The sequence below is a fragment of the Rhinolophus ferrumequinum genome, chromosome 8 (assembly GCF_004115265.2).
Source record: "Rhinolophus ferrumequinum isolate MPI-CBG mRhiFer1 chromosome 8, mRhiFer1_v1.p, whole genome shotgun sequence".
Classification (NCBI taxonomy): domain Eukaryota; kingdom Metazoa; phylum Chordata; class Mammalia; order Chiroptera; family Rhinolophidae; genus Rhinolophus; species Rhinolophus ferrumequinum.
In genome coordinates, this window is record NC_046291.1 from 33,983,310 (window position 1) to 34,002,778 (window position 19,469).

General features: G+C 36.8%; 1 protein-coding gene across 6 annotated transcripts in view; it reads left to right on the forward strand.

Annotated features, from left to right (window-relative positions):
- HECW2 (HECT, C2 and WW domain containing E3 ubiquitin protein ligase 2) overlaps positions 1-19,469 on the forward strand; it is a 338,340-nt gene that overhangs the window by 163,443 nt on the left and 155,428 nt on the right. The window lies entirely within an intron of this gene.

Genomic DNA, 19,469 nt, shown 5'->3' on the forward strand with positions numbered 1-19,469 from the left:
TCTGGATTGAATCCAGGCTCTGCTACTAATGAGCTGTGTGCCTCTGGGCATATTACATAATCTCTCTGTGCCTGTTTACACCATCTATCATATGGTAATAAGAATAGCATCTAAGTTACAGGGTTGCTGTTAGGATTAAATTAATTATATTTATAAAACACTGAACAATGCCTGACAGATAATGCACACTATGTAAAGTGTTAAATCCATATAGCTAAAGAAACTCATGAAAAAGCAAAATCTCTGTCTTTAGAAAATATGCCTTAAGAAAAGATGAAATAATGCCATTTGCGACAACAGGGATAGATCTTGAAATTATTATGCTAAGAGAAATAAGTCAGACAGAAAAAGTCGAGAACCATATGATTTCACCGATATGTGGGATATAAAACTGAAAACAACAAAGGGACAAGACAAACAAATGAAGAAACAAAAACTCATAGACACAGACAATAGTTTACTGGTTACCAGAGGGTAAGGGGCTGGGGGGTGGGAGATGAGGGAAAAGAGATCAAATATATAGTGATGGAAGGAGAACTGACTCTGGGTGGTGAACACACAATGGGATTTATAGATGATGTAATACATAATTGTACACCTGAAATCTATCTAACTTTACTAACAATTGTCATCCCAATAAACTTTAATTTAATAAAAAAAGAAAATAACCTTTTTATACAATTAGAATAACAAAATTGTCTTTTAAGGAATGTTTCTTAAATATCAGTGCTCATAAGGCCTATTTAATTTAATTGAGGCAAATGAGGGCTTTGAATTTGATAAAAATCACCCACTGCTGCTACTGTTCAATGAAATAAGGAAGTTGCTATATCGTATTCCCAAGGTCACAGCAAGGAAGAAAAAAGCTCTTATTTGACATGTTTTTCTCTTACCTATATCACACACCACACACACCTCAGTAGTCTCTACATATTAACTTCATGCTGAAATGTGGTGGCAAGATCCTGAACCCTGGGGACATGTAAACATATTCTCGGGGGTGTGTTGTTTACAGGAAGTTTTACCTTTTATGTTTTTGTTCCAGGGATAATCAAAAGTATTTAAACATATTCTGACTCCTTGGGATCATTAGTTTATAGCATTTGTGCTTATAATATTGCTGTCACCAAGTAATACTGCTTTAATTGTCAGAGCTAATGAGAAAAGATAAAAGTTAGGTTTAATATGTAAACGATGTGCTTGTGCCAAAACCGAAGATTTCACAGTAGTTTTAATGGAGAAAAGTGAGAAGAACTGAGTCATCACCCAGCATCATGCATTATTTTTATGATGAACTCAAAGTAACCTTTGCTCGTAGTAGTCAGTGTTACAGTTCCCCTCAAAACACCATCACCAATCATAGTAAATGAGCGTTGTTAATTAGAATTTTATTTGTTTTCCAGTTTTGTTTGTATTAATGCATAATTTTTTGTTTTACAAATTTGTTTGGCACTGTTGGCATTTAGTTAGATAGTTGTGTCATTTAATATTATAATAAAAATAACTGATCTCTGTCTGCTAAGAATCATGCCAGAATTTTTCTTCCTTGTTAAATAAGGGATCCATTCATTAGTCAAATTTTAAAAATGCTGCCTAGGAATAGGGTTTCAGGCAGGAATTCCGTCCCGTTCTCTGGGATTTTTTTCACTTTCCCGTTCCTGAATCCCGAGATATAAACTGTTTTCTGTTCTCCCCTATGAATCGTTTCCACAAAGTGATGGCCGATACTACCAACCACCTGGGTTCAAGGAGCCGCTTTTCCTGATTTCCTGACCAACTTTTCTCGGGTTTTGGGAATGGAAAAGCTAGAAAAATTCCTGAGAATGGGCGGCAATTCTCTCCTGGAAACCCTACTGAGGGAAGGAGATGGTTTGGGCCCTGAGGCCTTCATTTGCTTGAAAGAGACTCAACACATAGAAAGTCGAGGAGATTTTTCCCACCTTTTCCTAACTTGTAGTGCTGGGGTGCCCAGCTTATCAACTGAGACAACTCAGCACTGTACAGTGGCTGCAATGAAAAGCTAAATCAGACAGGGAGTCGTCTTTATATTGCTCTTAATTTCTCTGTTCCTTTTAAGTTTTCAAAGTTTCCAAAATGTGGTTCCTTAAGCATTTTCTGGCCAGGTCCTGCATTAGGGCCTTTGTACATTCACTCTCTGTGCCCAGAACGCAGACACTAACTCCCACACTTCACTCAGTTCTTTAGTGTCTCCTTCCAAATGGGGCCTACCCTGCTTTCCCACTCTTGAGCCCCTACCTTGCTCTACTATTTCCCTCCAAACACTTATCACCTTCCGATGCACTCTGTAACTTACCTTAATATGTTTATTATTTTTAATATCTTCCCCTTCCATCTCCTGCTAGAATGTGAGCTCCACGAGGACAGGAGTTTTTGTATTTGTTTAGTCCACTAATGTATCAGGAGGGCTTAGAATTGTTACTGGCACAAAGCAGGCTGACAGTAAATAAGTGTTGAGTATATTGGTCATTCAACTTTCTCCTTAGTCCAATTCTTTATAAAGTTAGAGCCTACGTTTCTTCTTCCCAAATAGTTTTGAGGATGGTGGTGGAGGTGGCACATTTGTATATATTAGCAGGAAGAAGTTTGAGATACACAGCTCTGCACTGTCCTGACCATTTTTGACATTAAATGAGGCATTTTCTATTAAATGAAACATACTTAATAGATATTAATAGATAGGCTTCCAGTCAGGTTAGTTTCCTTTTGACTAATTTGCAATAAGGAATAAAGAAAACAAAACTCATCAACCACAGCAGTTATTTTGATTCAGATTTAATTACATTCCAATAAAATACTTTGCGTTGGTGTTGCACTTAACAGTTTGACCAGCACTTAGGTGAAAATTTCCTTGTAATTTCTTTTCAACAATGTGACTAGATTGAACAGGTATTTTCAGTCCTTCACTGAAGTTCCAGAGAAGTTGGGGAACTAACCCCAGGTCGTAAAGAACTGCAACTTAGGTCTTTAGCACCCTACCTCAGTGAGCAGAGTGCTCTTTTTATAGTAGGTTATGTTGTCAGATTACAGGGCTCTTAGTAGAGATGGACCAAGGATACAGGATCTAAGGAAGGCATTTTACAGGATGAAACATCAGTTTCTCTCTACTGAGATCATATTAAAGATTTGTTCTAATATTCCCATTTTCAGTGGTTTATTAAATACTTTTCATTAAATAACTGTAGCTTCTATATTCTAATTAGTTAAATGATCTGTTGTTTGTAAGGCAGAGAATGCTTTTGTATCTTCAGATTACTTTGTGATTTACTGCAGATGGGATACAGAAAAGAAACCACCCAACAGGTGACTCAGGAGATTTATTGTTAATGTCATGTAGTTATTGAGGAATGCAGTGAAAAATAAAGTAGATTAAATACAGGTATTTAGAATAAGTGATTAATATTTTATGAAGCATACAGAAGAAATTAATCAACTGGCAGCTTAGCATTTTGGTTTTTTTAAACCAACTGAGGACTTTTTTAAACCAACATTGTAATGAAAGACTAGAAAGTACTGGGGAAAGGCGCTGCAAGTGTCATTTTCATCATTTCATTGTATAAATACTTACAAATTTGCATCGTCTTCTTTCCTTCTCGTTAACCTTTATAAGTAATCCTTATAAAACACTTCTGCCACCTTGTGATTTATTTATTTATTTATTTATTTATTTATTTATTTATTTATTTATTTATTTATCTATCTATCTAATGTAGCCATTGCTTCCTCTGGCTTGTAAGAGTTGGGACCAAACTTTAATCATTTTTGTGTCCCCAGGATCCAACACCTATTTGACCCATAAATGATGCTTAATGAATGTTTATTGTCAAGTGAATGAGTAAGCTTAATAAGCAGTCCTGAATGAAATTGTTATTTTTAATCATCAGAATTTCAATTGGAGAGATCCAGATTTAATTTCTTTCTGGCTTTGTACACATAGAATTAGGAAATAAAACGTCTGAACCTGGAGTGAGCAGACACTAAGCTAGTTGGTTTGCATGCATCACCTCATCTAATCCTCAGTAATCTGGTGAGGTTGTACAATTTCCATTCCCATTTTACAGATGAGGAATAGGGACACAGAGGTGTTAAATTATTTGTCCAAAATCACGCAAGCAATAAGTGATAGAAACAGGACTGGAACACAGGGAATATATTTCACTACTGTACTGAGCTGCTTACCCTTTCTGCCATGAAATAAGAGAGAATAAAAGTTTCCATTTTCACTTATTAAAGATTTAAAATGAATGGTTTACATACAGTGTGAAAGTGCACTATTGAATGATTGTTTTATTGGTTGAGATATTCACCTACCATTTGACTCCGCATCCCACATCAGTTTAGCTTCCAGCTCCAACATCTGACTGTTTCTGCCTCCAGTAAGGTCACTAGGGACCTCAGCATTCCCAAATGCAATGGACATTTTCCAGGCTTTATCCTTTAATCTTTGCAGGATTTGATGATGCTGTTTTCACATTTTCCTTTTTAAAAATGTATTTATTTATTTATTTTTGGCTTAGATAAGAGCATTCTCTTCTAGTTAACATTTCTTCCTAATTTATCCTTTCCTGTCTCTTATCTCACCTTAAATAGTGGTGTTCTTCAGGCTTTTATCCTAGCCCGTTTTCTTCTAAATTTGTTCGTAGCATTCTGAGCAATTTCATCCATTCTTATGGCTTCAGCTAACATTGATACACTTAAATCTCCAATTTTCCTTCTGATTCTAAGTGCCATTATTGTATTTCCAGTGTCAATTTGACATCTTCACCTGGGTGGGCCCCAGACTCCTGAAACTCATTATAGCCCAGACTGAACTTGACCGTATCCTCTGGCCCGTAACCAGCCCCCCTCTTCTTTTCTCTTGTGTTGCTGGTGGCAGTTGCCCAACTCAGAAATTTGAGGGTTATTCTTAAAATTTTCTTTATTACTTTCATCCGTTCGGCCTAGTCCGTTCAACTCTTTGGTTTACCTATTTCTAATCCCCATTGCCACTGCTTTTATTCAGATCTTTGTCGTCTGTCCCCTTAAGTTGGAGCACGCTTCTTTCTGACTGATATTCCTACCACCAGTTTCTTCCTGCTACAAATCATCCTCCATACTGCCGTTAGAGTCATCTATTGTATAAAAACAATATAGTTTTATCCCTGATGAAAGGTAAGCACAGTGAAAAACTTGGAAAATGCAGGAGATAGAATAAGATAAAAATTATTTTTAGTCTTGCTACCATCTCCAATGTAACTTTTACTAATATGGAAGCCGATCACATCTTACTCTGGTTTAGAACCATCACTGTGAAGCAAGATAGAAGTGTAGTTTCCATTTGAAGCAGTTGCGGTAGCTATCATTTTAAAACCGTATTATTTATAAATAATGAAGACAAAGTAGAACCTCCCTTATTACCAGATGGAGAACAAATGCCCCTGTTACCTTGTACAGACTCTCACTCTATCCTTTTTGGACTTCATCAGCTTTCTCTTGACTACAGTGATTTGCAAAATTTGAAAATATCTCCAATTTCTAATTTGATTTGAGGTAGTTGTATTAAAATTCTTTTATTATAGAGTTTTTTTCTATGTCCCTGGCTTGTTTCCATGTCCCTGGCTTGTTCGCGATCTTAGGGGGAAGGCTTTCAGTCTTTCACCATTGAGTGTGATATTAGCTGTAGGTTTTTCATAAATTCCTTTCTATTCCTAATTTATTAAGTATTTTATTACAAGGGTGTTGGATTGTTTCAAATGTTTTTGTTGCATCAATTGAAATGATAATGTTTTTTTTTTCCCCCTTCGTTCCATTACTGTGGTGTATCACATTAATTGATTTTTGTATGTTAAACCACCCTTGCATTCCTGGGATAAATCCCACTTGGTCATGGTGTATAATCCTCGTACTATGCAGCTGGGTACAGTTTGGGACTCATTTACTCTTATGGCACATATAATTAATCCTTTGAGAATGTGATGAATGCTATGGGATTTCTCCACAGAAGGAAAAATATGTATACATACACACAAAGTTTGCCTTCCATTTCAGGGATTTCAGTATCCTCAAAAGTCCACTTTTAAGGGTCTAAGGACTTGAAGTTAAGAAAGACTTATTTAAGGTTTAAAGCAAGGTTGCTTATAATTATAAAGGGGAATATTGTTGTTTTCCATATATTGCTTTTTAATCTTAACTTTTAAGGGACTGTATTGTTTTGTCTTGTTTAATATTATGTGTAATTTTAGTTTAGTTTAAATGAAAGAACTAATGTCATCCATGCCCTGCATTAGATTATACACTCCTGGCAATTTAAGAGAGCTCACTTCTTTATATCACACTAAGCTTCCAATTGGTGGTCTGTAGAGAGCCTTAACATAAGGCTGGTGCCTTACTAATGACCCTTCCAACCTCAACAGGGCCTGGTTTCTGGGAAACTCTTGTCCTCCTGCTAGGAGGTAAATGTCTGCTTCCTGACTTCCCAGAGCTTTGCCTCTGCTTTTATTTATTATGCTGTACGGGACATTTTCTGCCTATTAATAGACTAAAACCTGCCTCTTGAGAATCTCTTACATTATGAGAACCAGTGACCAGCCTGGAAATTCCATTGTTGATTCATTTTTAGTGAGAATTTTGTGTGGACGTTTATTTTTCTATCTGATTTACAACCTGTTAACAGCCAAGGTGCCAAAGTATTATGAAATGTGGATAAAACCGTAATAGAAACTGATGTCATAGCTCCCATGGTCACTAAGACATGTTGCACTTAATTATTTTTTCAATAGGAAGGGTGACTTTGTGCGAAACTGATATTGTGCTGAACTTAATCAGTGACATGAAAACGATGTGAGGTTATCAGTGAAGTTTGGGGTCACAGAATAATATCTGTAAAGTACTTTTGACTTCCTTGAGTATCGTGCTTTCAGCAACTGCGTTTATTGAAAAATGGCAGGTGGTAGAACTGAGAAATCCATAGGAAAACCCCTAATCTCATCTTCAAGGGATGACTGTCAGGAGAAACACTTTTGAATGACAGAGAAAGGGCCTCCAAAAGTCTGCTTCTCTAAAAAGCAGTGAGTACACTGGAGAAAATTTTCAAAATTACCTTTTTCAGAATTCTGGAAATCAGCCAAAGGCCTTTAAGTACAGAAGGAACATTTATTAAGAACAGAAGGATTTAGCTTTGGGGTATTTTAATTTGCCTTATCTCTATACCCCCTTTCCAGCTCCACAGTAGCTTTGAAAACCAACAGATTAACAGCCATTAATGGGTTTCCAGCTCCCCCAAAAGCTTCATCCCTAGAGGATTGTCACTATGTGATATGTCTGGCAGCTTTTGAAAAAGCTCCATTCACGGTACTATTCTTTATTTGACCTGGCCCAGAGCTTACTCAGTGCAAACAGCCCTATCTCCAGGGCATTTGTCAAAAACAATCAATGGCAATTGTTTGACATCAGCTGCCGCTGGTGGTGATACCACTTGGGACACACAAAGGAGCACCAAAAAATATAAAAGGACAAAATGGAAAGTGAGAAATCCATAAGGGGCTTGGAAAAACTTTGATTTATTTCTGGAAATCTAAAAGGTCACACATGTAGGCAGGGCTTCGTTATGCCCAGAAAGACTTGAAAAGGGCCTCATTTCTCTTCTCTGGCCTATCTGAGGCTCTGTGCAAGCAGGAAGTAAAGGCTAAGGCAGAGTTGTAAACCGCTGGAGTGTGGAAGGTGTGATCCATCATACACATAGAGCTCGGTAACAATGGCTGGGAGACTTACTGGTTCAGGCATTTAAGGAAATCTCTGTCTAATTGTTATCTGACCCCTGAGCTAGCTGAGCATAGACTTCACATGAGCACATGACAACTGTTTCACCCCTATAAACCTCTCATAAATAGGGACGCTATCTTATACAAATACAGTGTCTTTATTACAGTTAATGCAATACCCAGGAGTTATCTAATATGAAAATTGCACTGTTTCTCAAAAAAATCAGTTGGTTTGCGTAAACAAAATCCAGTATTTATTACTTCACCTCTAATATAGAGTAGTGCCTCCTCATTTCATCTTTTTTTTTTTTTTTTTAATAAATTGGGGACTAGCAAACATACTAAAAAGTAAAGTAATCTTGAGTCTACAACTTCATTCATTGTCTCAAAGTGAACACAATTATGGTAACAGTACTCAGGTCAAGAAACAAAACATTTCCAGCCTTTCTGCCTTTCCCAATCACACTGCTTCTTCAACCATTGTTTCCTGACTTCTAACACCATCGATTAGTCTTATATTGTTTTTATTGAGGAATAACTCATATTTAGGGAAGTCCTTAACGTGCCTTAATCTTAACTGTACAGCATGATGAATTTTTACATATGTGAACACCCTTATAACCACCACCAATATCAAGATACAGAACATTCTCACACCCCAGAAGTCCTCTGATGTTCTCTTCCAATCACAGTCCCCCAAGGGTTGACTTCTAAAACTACAGGTTAGTTTTGCCTATTTTGTTCCATAAAAAACAACTATATAGAGTACTTTTGGAGGGGTTTGGTTTCTTTTACTGTCTTCTCTCCTTTTTATTTTTCTCAGTGACACTGACAACTGTATCAGGTATCCTATAGAACATCCCATATTCTGGATTTGTTTTTGCTTCCTAGTAATATCTTTTAACTTGTTCACTACCCCCCAGATTTCTTGTAAATTTGAGGTTACCATAAAGGTCTTGACTAGGACCGGTTTTATTTTCCCCCCAAGGATGTTCCATTCATGGTGCTTGCACTCCACATTGCATTCAATCAAAAGATGCATGAAATACTGAATGTCTGGCTGTCCAGATCTTTGTGATGCTAAGATTGATCAATAGGTTCAGATTGTGACATCCTAATGTTCTCTTTGGAAAGTTTCCCATCATGATTTCAATTATGTTAGTTTTCTTAAGTGTTGAAAATTGTGGATTTTCTAATTCTTTCATTCCTTCCACATCTATTTCTTGGAATTCTTGTGAAAAAAGCACTTCCCCTCATCAGCTACAGCTTCTTAATTACCCTGAAATACAATTTATACTGAAAAGGCAAGGTAAATATCTAATTCCTTAATTTTCATTGGCAATTTATTTTCACAGTACCTAGTCATTGCCACTTGTGACTAAAGAGGTTTGCTTTTTTTTGGTGAGAGGCTTAGAATATGCATTAAAACATGTATATTGTAATATCATTATGAACTCATGTGATTACAAAATTTTTATGTGTTTTAAGGAGTTGCAGGTTTTGTTTTTAATACTCAAATCGTACCATTTGGGCCAATGCAAAAACTATATAAGAAGGTGTTTTAAGAGCAGTTTTATATTTTATCCCTGACATCTCCACCCTGAACCTGTATTCTCTCTGTAGGTAACCATTTGTGGTGGCTTCTTCATCATTCTGATGATTTTTTTTTAATAAACAAAAACAAATTGTGTGTGTATGTGTGTGTGCATGTGTAGCATACTTTATCACTATGTATACTATTTTGGCCCTATGCAATGAGAGTTAAAGTGATTTGGCCAAAAGAATGAAAAGAGGACGTGGCAGTGTCCAGATTTAAACTCAGGAATCTGACTCCTGAGCTCGGGCTCTTAACTGCTCTCTTAAAAAATAGCAGTGTCATTGACGCACAACCCAAATACAGGTCAAAGAGGAGACATCTGTGACTTTGCTACTCTCAGAGTAATGAGTGGAAAAGTAATCTGAACATAAAATTAACAATAGAACCTGGTTTTCAAAGAATTGTAAAAATTCTATGTGAGAATACATCAGAGTAAACTTGTGCCAGGAAAAAAAAAATGTGCTGCTTCTTGTTTTTTTTTCCCTAATCTTTTGTATTTTGTTTGTTTAGTTGATCTACATTTTCGACTTTTGACTTAGCAGTATTGATTTAATCTGCTGGTAAGAAAAGGGGAGAAAAGTTTATTCTAAGCCTTTTGAGACCTTTCAGTTGTTATTCCATGATCAATTGGTAAAATGAAAGCTTTGCCTCATTCATGCATTAATTATAATATTTTGATGCCTTTTCAGGAAAATCTGCAGTAAGATAATTTTAGTACCTTAGACCAAGAATACAGTTCTTCTCAGGAGATAACCTTATGCAGATAAAGAATTAAAAGTGGCCATAATATAATTTGCCTCTTAGGTTGTATTTGAGACTTTCTTTCTCTCTCTTTAGGATTCTAAGAATTTTTACTCATTGTTTTACCACTGAAAGTCCAAGATACTATACTTTTCCTTGACACTAACTAGTGTGTAGCTTCAACCAACTTGGTTTCCATTTGATTTAGGGATTAACATTATTAAAACTTCCTTGACCTGTTTATGAAATTTGAACATCATCAAAGAGTAGTTTTTAGAGTTTGTACGTCATTTCTGTTTTTCTCCCCTAAAAAATGAAAACTATTGTAATTTGTGTTTTGTTATCAGGTTCTTTGATTTTACTTCTCAGTATAATGATGTTATTTAGATGTATTTTTGTGTCTGTTACTCTCTTAGTTCTCTTCAAAGTTTTGCTAAGTTATGAAGTCCTTCACACTTGTGATGTTTGAGGCAAAGTTTGAGGGAAATAAAATCTAAGATAGAGAATCAGTTCTTATTCACTTAACCAAAAACATGTATTGGATGTTTCCCAGCATTGGATAATTGTTAGGAATCTGAAGATTAATAAAATATGGTTCTTATCTCAGAACATAGACTGATAGAAGGGATTGGACATGACAGTGTATCCAAGTAGACCACGTTTTCTAACTTGGCATAAGAGGACAAGATTGAAAAGAGCATGTGTGAAAGTACTTTGCATAGTAGCTGATGCATAATGACACTCAGGTTTTATAAAAATCTTATGTTGATGAAAAAAGTAAAAATTGTTTTTTTGGTGGAATTTATTCAGGTTTCTTTAAAGAGAACTGGAAATGATATCCGTGGCCATGAATGCTTACAATGGTTGATTGCGCCGTGGTGTGTGTGTGTGTGTGTGTGTGTGTGTGTGTGTGTGTGTGTGTGTGTACATGTGTATGTGCGCACACCGATGTTTCAAGTTGGAGTTAGAGAAACCCTTAGATAGCTTGGGACTCTGAAATCTTGATATTTATGTTTGATTTAAATTGATGTCCTACTTCCATTTGGGTTGATTACTTGAGTGCTTGAAGTTTGGAATATGATTTTAAACTCAATCAGATTCAAACTCCTTTTCATGTGACATTTCGCTTCAATTGCTTTTTTTTTTTTTTTTTTTACTGTTCCCTTACCAAATATATCCTGAATCTGTTTTGTTCTCTAGAGGTGCCCTTATGATGGATGATACTTGTGTTTTTTAGTATCTTGAGACATAGGTTATTGATAACATGTGGTTGGTTAGCTACAAAGTCACCTTTTGGGGCAACTCCATTTGATAAATAAAAGCTTATTTTGAATGAGTACTTCAAAAACCCACAATATAAGTAATATTTTCAAATGTCAGAATAGTTGATGATTAAAGATAGATTTTCAGGGAAAATACAGGATATAAAAAGTTAGGAAGGAGATACCAAACTTCATTTTTTTCTGTATTACTGTTTTTGTATTTCTCTGTCACACTAAGCCAGACTGAAGCCTGCCTCTCTTTTCCTGATTATTAAAGTCATGCAAGTTCAGTATAGACAAGTTGGAAAATTTGGAATGATATAAGGAACACTTAAGTCTTCCTGCTAATCAATAATTATTATGAACATTTGGCATATTCTTTTTACAGTTTTATTTTAATGAATATTATTTTTAAACCCAATAAAGTTCATATTGAGCATATAGCTCTTTAGTGTGTTTTTCCACTTATTGTATCATGAGCATTTTCCATGTCATTAAAAATTATTTGCAAAGAGAAATAATTATTTGGGAAAATCCTGTGATAGTTACATAATACCCTATAATATGGCTGTACCATAATTTACCTATTCATTTCTTTTTGACATTAACTATATAGTTTATAATTATTATGACTATGACATGATGACTGCCATGTTTCCCCGAAAATAAGACATAGCCGGACCATGAGCTCTAACGCATCTTTTGGAGCAAAAATTAATATAAGACTCAGTGTTATGTTATATTATATTATATCATGTTATATTATGAAGACCAGTCTTATATTATGGTAAAATAAGACCGGGTATTATATTAATTTTTGCTCCAAAAGACATATTAGAGCTGATGGTCTGGCTAGGTCTTATTTTTGGGGAAATACGATGCTGAATTTATATATTCTTTGGTGGCACATATTTCTTGAACAAGCATCTTATTTTGCTTAAGTCATGGCAAATAATGTTTTTTCCTCATGTGTAACATAATCCATATTTTTCTGATGTTTCTGTTTTTTATTTGCCTCCCCCCTTGTTTTTATTTGCCCCCCCTTCCTTTACTGAAGGAAGTTTTTAAATTAAAAAAAAAATAGCTTTTCTAAGTTTGGTTGAGATGTTTATACATAAAGTCTAAAACAGATTAAGAAGGTAAAATTATAAATCTTGATGCTAGCAGTTTATAATGGAAATGCTTACAGACCCTTAAATATAGCTTGGTAGGGAAGGGCGGGCGGGAATCAAGTTGTTACACTTTGTTCCAGGAAAGGCATTTTGGATGAACGCCATCTACTTTTACGGAACTGTCTTGTGATTTTGGTTTTGTCTGCTTCACTTAACCTTTCCCAAAGTGAATGCTGAAATAAATGTATGTACTACAATCAGAGGAATTAACATAATCAAAATTCCTGTAGTTAATGGAAGAAAGGCAACTCTTTTTCTCCAAACATGTTACTTGAATTTTACTAAAAGTACTGGATTTGAGCCCGGTTTAATCATGTCAGATAACCCAGACATGGGTGACTCCAGAGACCTAGTCAGCTGCCTTCCTGGTGGACTGTCATTAATCTACTTAGTGTAAGTTTTTGTCGCAGAAGTAAAATTTAAAAACTTCTGGAGTTATTTCAATGATTTAGAGTCATCCCTGTTGAGACTAACAACACTAATATCTGAGAGTTTCCTGACAACGAGTGTATACTCTGTGCCAGGCACTGTCCACTTGCTTTATGGGGTTTACAGTTCTCCCACAGTTGTGCTGGCGATGCGGTATGATTATCCCCGTTTTACAGATGAGGGAACTAAAGTTTAAGGTTAATCATTTGGCCAGGGTCGCACAGCTAATTAGGTGTCCATTTTAGCTGCAGAGATAGTGCTATTCTGTATTGCGTACAAGCTATCAGAGAATTCTTATAATTAACTCACTAAATGAGAAAATGTCTTCAATTGGATTTTAAAATGTTAAGAAAGCATAAACGAGTTTAGTGTATGATCATTTACAACTTTTGAGCGTCACAAAATGAACTTGGATATTTAAGGTTTGACTTTCTTTTAAAAAGGGGCCACAATAATGTAGGGGGGAAATCCTCATTTTTTATTCATCCCTGCTAGAGATCTTGGAAACTAGGAGTGAAGGTGCTTTTATTGTTCCTTCGTCTGTTGTGTGTACAGATTCATACTCCCAGGTTCTGCATGCCTCGCCTTTTATAAACACCATGTTTCACTTGGAAGGGGAAAAGTTATTCTTGGCAACACTCATAGAGTAAAAGTAGCAATTGCAGGCCACTACCAAGGGATATAGGGACCTGATGCATAAACTGTAAGAATAAGTCTAGAATTTAACTTTAATACTATTAGAAGCAAGGTCTTCAATAAGGGAGACAGTTATTATTTAGAGTTTACTAGGAGGCAGGAAAACTGCAAAATGAGATCTGTGTCCCGTGCACTTATAACTGGAATAATTTATTGATACTTTATGCTGCTTGTTACCATTGTCATTGCCCAATATCACAAGAATCATTAGTAGTTGATAGGGACTCCATAGTAAGTTGACCGAGGCCATTAAAAGACCTGCTTTTTGAGAACAGCCTGAAACAATAGTTTCATGTCAGCTACGATTCTCAGATAAGGAATAGATACCTGCGTATATCCTAAAGTGATAAAGTTCATCACTAACTACTCATATATTAAAATTCGAGGTTCTCTTTGAAAGTTGAAGATATGCATTTATAATAAATGCAACAAGTGCTGTTTTATGCTAGTGAAAGTAAACTTAGGAAATTTTACTACAATGTTAGTCTAAGAGGTGGTATAAGCTACAAAAAGTTGGTCGATTCACAAGCAACGTAGACTGGTGTCACACTAATAGATTAAGACTGAGTTATTATGAGACGTTGAGGATGTTTGTTCAGACATAATTCAATAAATCCTTCCTAGCCACTAACCTTTGGAGACGATAACACAGAAAACCACCTTTGTGGTTTTGATCCTGGGCTAAGAGGCTCACTGGACTTACCAAGCATGGCTGGATTCTTCTATCTAGAGTCCACTAATGCTTCTCAAATTACCTATGGTCCTTCAAATCCATCACAGACACTGATCTTTTGTAAAACAAAATAAAAGTGAACTACTAGAAGAATTAAATTAAATACAAAACAAGATCTATACAAGACTCCACATTTTTATTATTTGAGTGAGCAGATTTAAAATTTCTCTGACAAATTTCTATAAAAGTTTCTAAAAGCTTACACTCAGCTTCTGTACTTTAGGATATTAACAGCCAGTTCATGGCCCAGTACAGGTCCGTGGTCCATACTTGGAGGAACAGAGTTCTAGACTTAAATAGAGATGAGACCTTTTTTCTCAGGTTAGTGTCCCTTCCTGCCTTCATTTTCCCTGTACTTGCTTGTCTTCCTATTAAGTCTTTTTTCTTCTTCTAAAATGGATCGGCAATAATCATCATGAGAATGTTAGAGTAGGGAACTCTGCAAAGATACAAAGCTGCGTGTCTCTTTTCAAGTTTTTTTAACAAAACAGGTTTGCAAAGTCAAAGGTGACGTTCATATACACGTGCACATTAGTGAATGGTCTATTAGATTTTTAGACTCTAGGCTAGTGCATCCTAAAGTGTGGCTTAAGGACCACCTGTATCAGGATTAGTGGGGTAATTGTTTAAGAATACAGACTCCTAAGATGCATCCGATATCTGCTGAATCAGAATTTCTGTGGTTTGCTCTATGGAGTCTGAATTTTAAACGTGAGTCTCACCAGATGATTCTAATACACAATAGAATCTGAGAATTACTCTTTCAGGGTTTCGGAATCTGTGTATTTGATTCTGCGTTATATACTATGGTGGTATATTATAAATGTAGATTCTGAACATGTCCACCAATGTGAATATATTAGAGTCTCTACATATGTGCTTTCAGCAGAGAATCTCTGGGATATATTATTGGGGTCACTGATATCTCAGCCATATGCAAAGCATTATTGGAAAAAAGTAATGTTCTCATTTTACAGACAGAAATAACACACACAAATAAAAGAATTTTGCATCTTTCTCTGTTGCTTTCATTTTATTTTCAGTGTTTTACATGCTTAAAATCTACTTTTAAATTTACCCTGCTTTACAATAATATACTTTTATTTGGAATAAAAAATAGCATAACTACAGAACCCATTAACCATGCAATTAAACTATTGTTACGAATTGAATGAGGGAGGTGGGTTTTATATATAAGCCACCGTAGTATTTCATTTAAAAACACTTGTCTTTACATTAATATGGGGTTAACACAAAATTTGTTGATAAGGAAAAATAATTACATTCTTACAAAATTCACCCATAAGGAAAAATATTATATCCTTAGAGCTTTAAGATACATATTGTCAAAGAAAAGAGAACTGCTGTACCTGGATCTTTAATTCTGTAGTGGAAATTACTGAAAGGTAAAAAACCACATTTATTCTCATTTGTGTATGCCTTTCAGAGTTTTTGGCACATTATATCTGCTTGCTTGGATCGGTCTGTGAGAAATATAAAGTGAGGGTCATTTATTCTTGTTTATGAAAGCAACACATCATAATCCTGATATTTTGGCTTGAATGCACATTGATAATGGACTTTACTTATCCACCTAAGATGAGTAAATCAGTTCTTGGGGACTTTACTTTCTTCCAAAGCGTAATGAAAATTTCCCAGCTAAAACTGCAAAACCCTGAGAGAGTAACATGTGCATACTTACTTTTCCTGAACTCAAAGTACCACAGAAATGGTGCTGTTGTGACACTGTGCAGGCTCCTGGAAAATCTGCCGCTGCTCTGTTCAACCTTGACATTGTGTGCCCTTGACCAAGTTACTAGACCTCTCCAAACTGTTTCCTCCTCTTGGGGTAATAACACCTTTGGAAACCGCTGTGAGAATTCTATCAGCAAATGATTCTGAAATACTGAACACAGTTCTTGGCACTTGGGAAATAAAATGGTAGGTAGTTATTGTTGGGGAAAGTTGTATGACAATGGGAAATGTGTAGATAAACTTTGACATTAAAAAGACTCTAGATTTGAAACTCAGCTAGTTTCTTTCTTTGTAATCTTGTGCGAGCAAGTTATTCACTCTCTCTTTTCTTAATTTGTGAAATAGGGGTTGTAATCACTATGCCAGAAGGTTACTCTGAGGATTAAATGAGGGAATATGTTATACACAGTTACAGTGCCTGAAATGTAGTAAGTTCTCAATAACCATTATTATTTTGATTGAATTTGATCGTGGACCACTTTCTAAGCTAAATTTTACAAAACACATATTTTATGTGCATGTGTCTATTTGGTTTTAGATTTAAGGTTCTCCCCCTGATCTTGTAGCAGCTGTCTCATTTTTAACACATTGTCAAAATGCTTTCTGATTTATACACAAACTGATGTGTATTTCCTTTGGGAGACTTTGGGAATCTGAAAACAGTGATAATGAGACGAGAGCATTCATCTGACTTCTTTATGAACGCAATGTCAGAATTAAAAACAGCCAATAAAAATTGCAGCAGATAAGCAGACACTTGTTGCAAAACTTAAATCATGCATATGAGTGATGTCAGACTCAGAGGCATGCAAAACGCGTAAACACGAAGGAAATTCATAATGGGCTTTTCAGGAAAAGGGTTGTTCCTTCCTGATGTACTAACCTTGATTCTGTTTTGTGTTTTTGGTGCCAGCATAAAGACAGATGGAGGAGACAGTGTTGAATCTTTCCATTGTCAATGTGTATTGTAATCTAAGAATTATGTCTTTGCTCTTCTCTGCTTTACTCTTAATAAATATTCTCTGAGCTTTGGGGCGTAAGCTATTTTAGTTAAGTGATGTCTTTAATTTTCTATGATTAATCCATTCAGCATTCACAAATCACAGTTCTACCCCCAAGTATCCTTGCTAGATGACTGGCTTAGAAGGTTGAGCAATGTGATAATTAATTGGGCTTTCAGAAGGAGATCTTATGGAGATGGAGAGAAGGCACAATTTTCATTCCCTTATCCTTAAGCCTTCCTTTCTCGCCCTCCATACGGATGCTCAAAATTTCTAATCTGTTCTTTCCTGGCCTCATGTCTCCCTCATTCTCTGTGCTCTAGTCACACTGGTCTTCTGTCAGTCGTTGGAAGTGCCGTGCTACTTCCCACCATAAGACCTCCGCACAGGTCTAGGTGGAGTGAGCTCTCTTTCCTCCTCCCTCCTCTTCCTACCCAATTCCTAGTCGTGCTTCGTGCTCAGTTCACACGATGATTCCTTGAAGGAGTTTTCTCTTACTCTCTGGCCAGGGTGGTTTCGGCAGCTCAGCCATTCCCTTACAACGTTCTCTTCTTCCTTTGTAGCAGGTATCATAATAATAAGTAAAGAAGTCATTGTCTATTTGTGATTTAGTGGTTTTGCTCCGTGTGTCTCTAAAATAGAAGCTCTCCAGAAAAGAGCAGGGCTATGTTTGTCTTGTTCACAGTTATCTCCCAGTCCCACTAATACCATATGCTATGCTAAGCGAAAATGCTCAGGTGCAATGTGAATGCAGTATTGGTATTAATGTGCTTCATCATTTTGTTTGTTGTTGTTGACTTTCTTTTTGGCCTTGCTTCACAGAGGTTTGGATAGCATACATAAAGGAATAGCATACGTAAATTTTGAGGACTGACACTATTCAGCTCTGTCTGTGTCTGCTCAGTACATAGTTTACTGGAATTGAGAGGGTGCTGGCCGAATGACCTGTGTTTAAGAAATACCGTCTCCATGAAAAGCATGTGCATGTGGAGGCCTTAAGTCCGAGCTGCAGCATTTACCTAACCTCCCTGGCTTCGCTCTGTACGTTTCTCTGTTGATCAACTTGGAAATCCATCCCACTGTGACAATGGCTTGTACTGTGGGGAGTTGGTTTCCTTTACATAGGCAAAGAGCCTGTTTGCCACGAGTGAACATTGGCGACACGTGGGCGGATCAGGACCTAGAGTTCAGCTGAAGTAGTGTATCTGGAAAATGCTACAGTGTTTGGAAGACAAAGAATCGTGGCTTGGAGGGCCGGAGTAGTGGAAGCATCAGGTGGAGTCGGAGAGCTGGGAGGAAGTGGCAGGTAGAGCTGCACCGGGACCAGGGTGCAGGAGCCTCCCTTCAACCCTGAGGAGAGTCTAGTGGCCCCTCACTAGGAAAGAGTCAAGAGTTCAAGGTTATGCATTGTTTGCGGATGAAAACAGATGCTGACATTGTTGAGAAGTCCATTGTTCAAAGGCTGTAGTCATCTTTGATGCCAGTGATTCATACTTTCTAGCTTTATTTTTCCTAATCTCCTAATGGTGACCGAGGCCACTGTGGACCCGTTGGGCAGCTGTGAATTAGTGAGGTGGCTGGCATTTCACAGCATAGTATAAGTGAGCTTGGGCTGGAATGTCTCTCAGATCTGACTTTAAATCCTGGCTGTTGTCACTTCCTCTCTGTGAGCCACAGTTTCCCCTGTAACATGGGTTTAATAACACTATTGACCTCAGCCTTAGAGCACAGTTGGCATCTGCTATGTGCCCCTCGTACATAGTAGGCATTCTGTACATGCTTGCTATCATTGTTATTTGCTAGGACACACCCCCAAATCTCAGTGATTTGTTCTAAGACTTGACTTGGTTTGCATGTCCAGAAGCGGCTTGGTAAGGGTGGTGGTGATTCTGGAGATCCGGGCTTGCTGTGCTCACCCGGTGTATTCCAGAACAGTCCCGAAGCTCTGTGGCCCCTTGAACCTTCCTGGCAAACTATGTCTGGGTTAGGGGAACAGTACAAAGGAAATTCCAGCCACCAGATGTAGTGTAGAGCTTATTCAGTCTGCCTCACTTCACAACAAAAGCATGTGACAAATAAGGACATTTCATCTTTCTTTCCTGAAAGTTTTCTGGAAAGATATGGTCTTGCAGGCTTTGCTTGCATTCATGCATTCAACCAGCACTTAAAAATTGCAAGGACTGCCCTTGGTGAGCTAACAGCTTTGGGAGGCCCATTTCTGCATTAAAGAAGGATGCATCTGAACTGGGGATTTGCCCACCCGACCTCTCCCCAACCTAAGACAAGAGCACAAGCTAGATTGACGATTGTATTTATTTTTGCATTG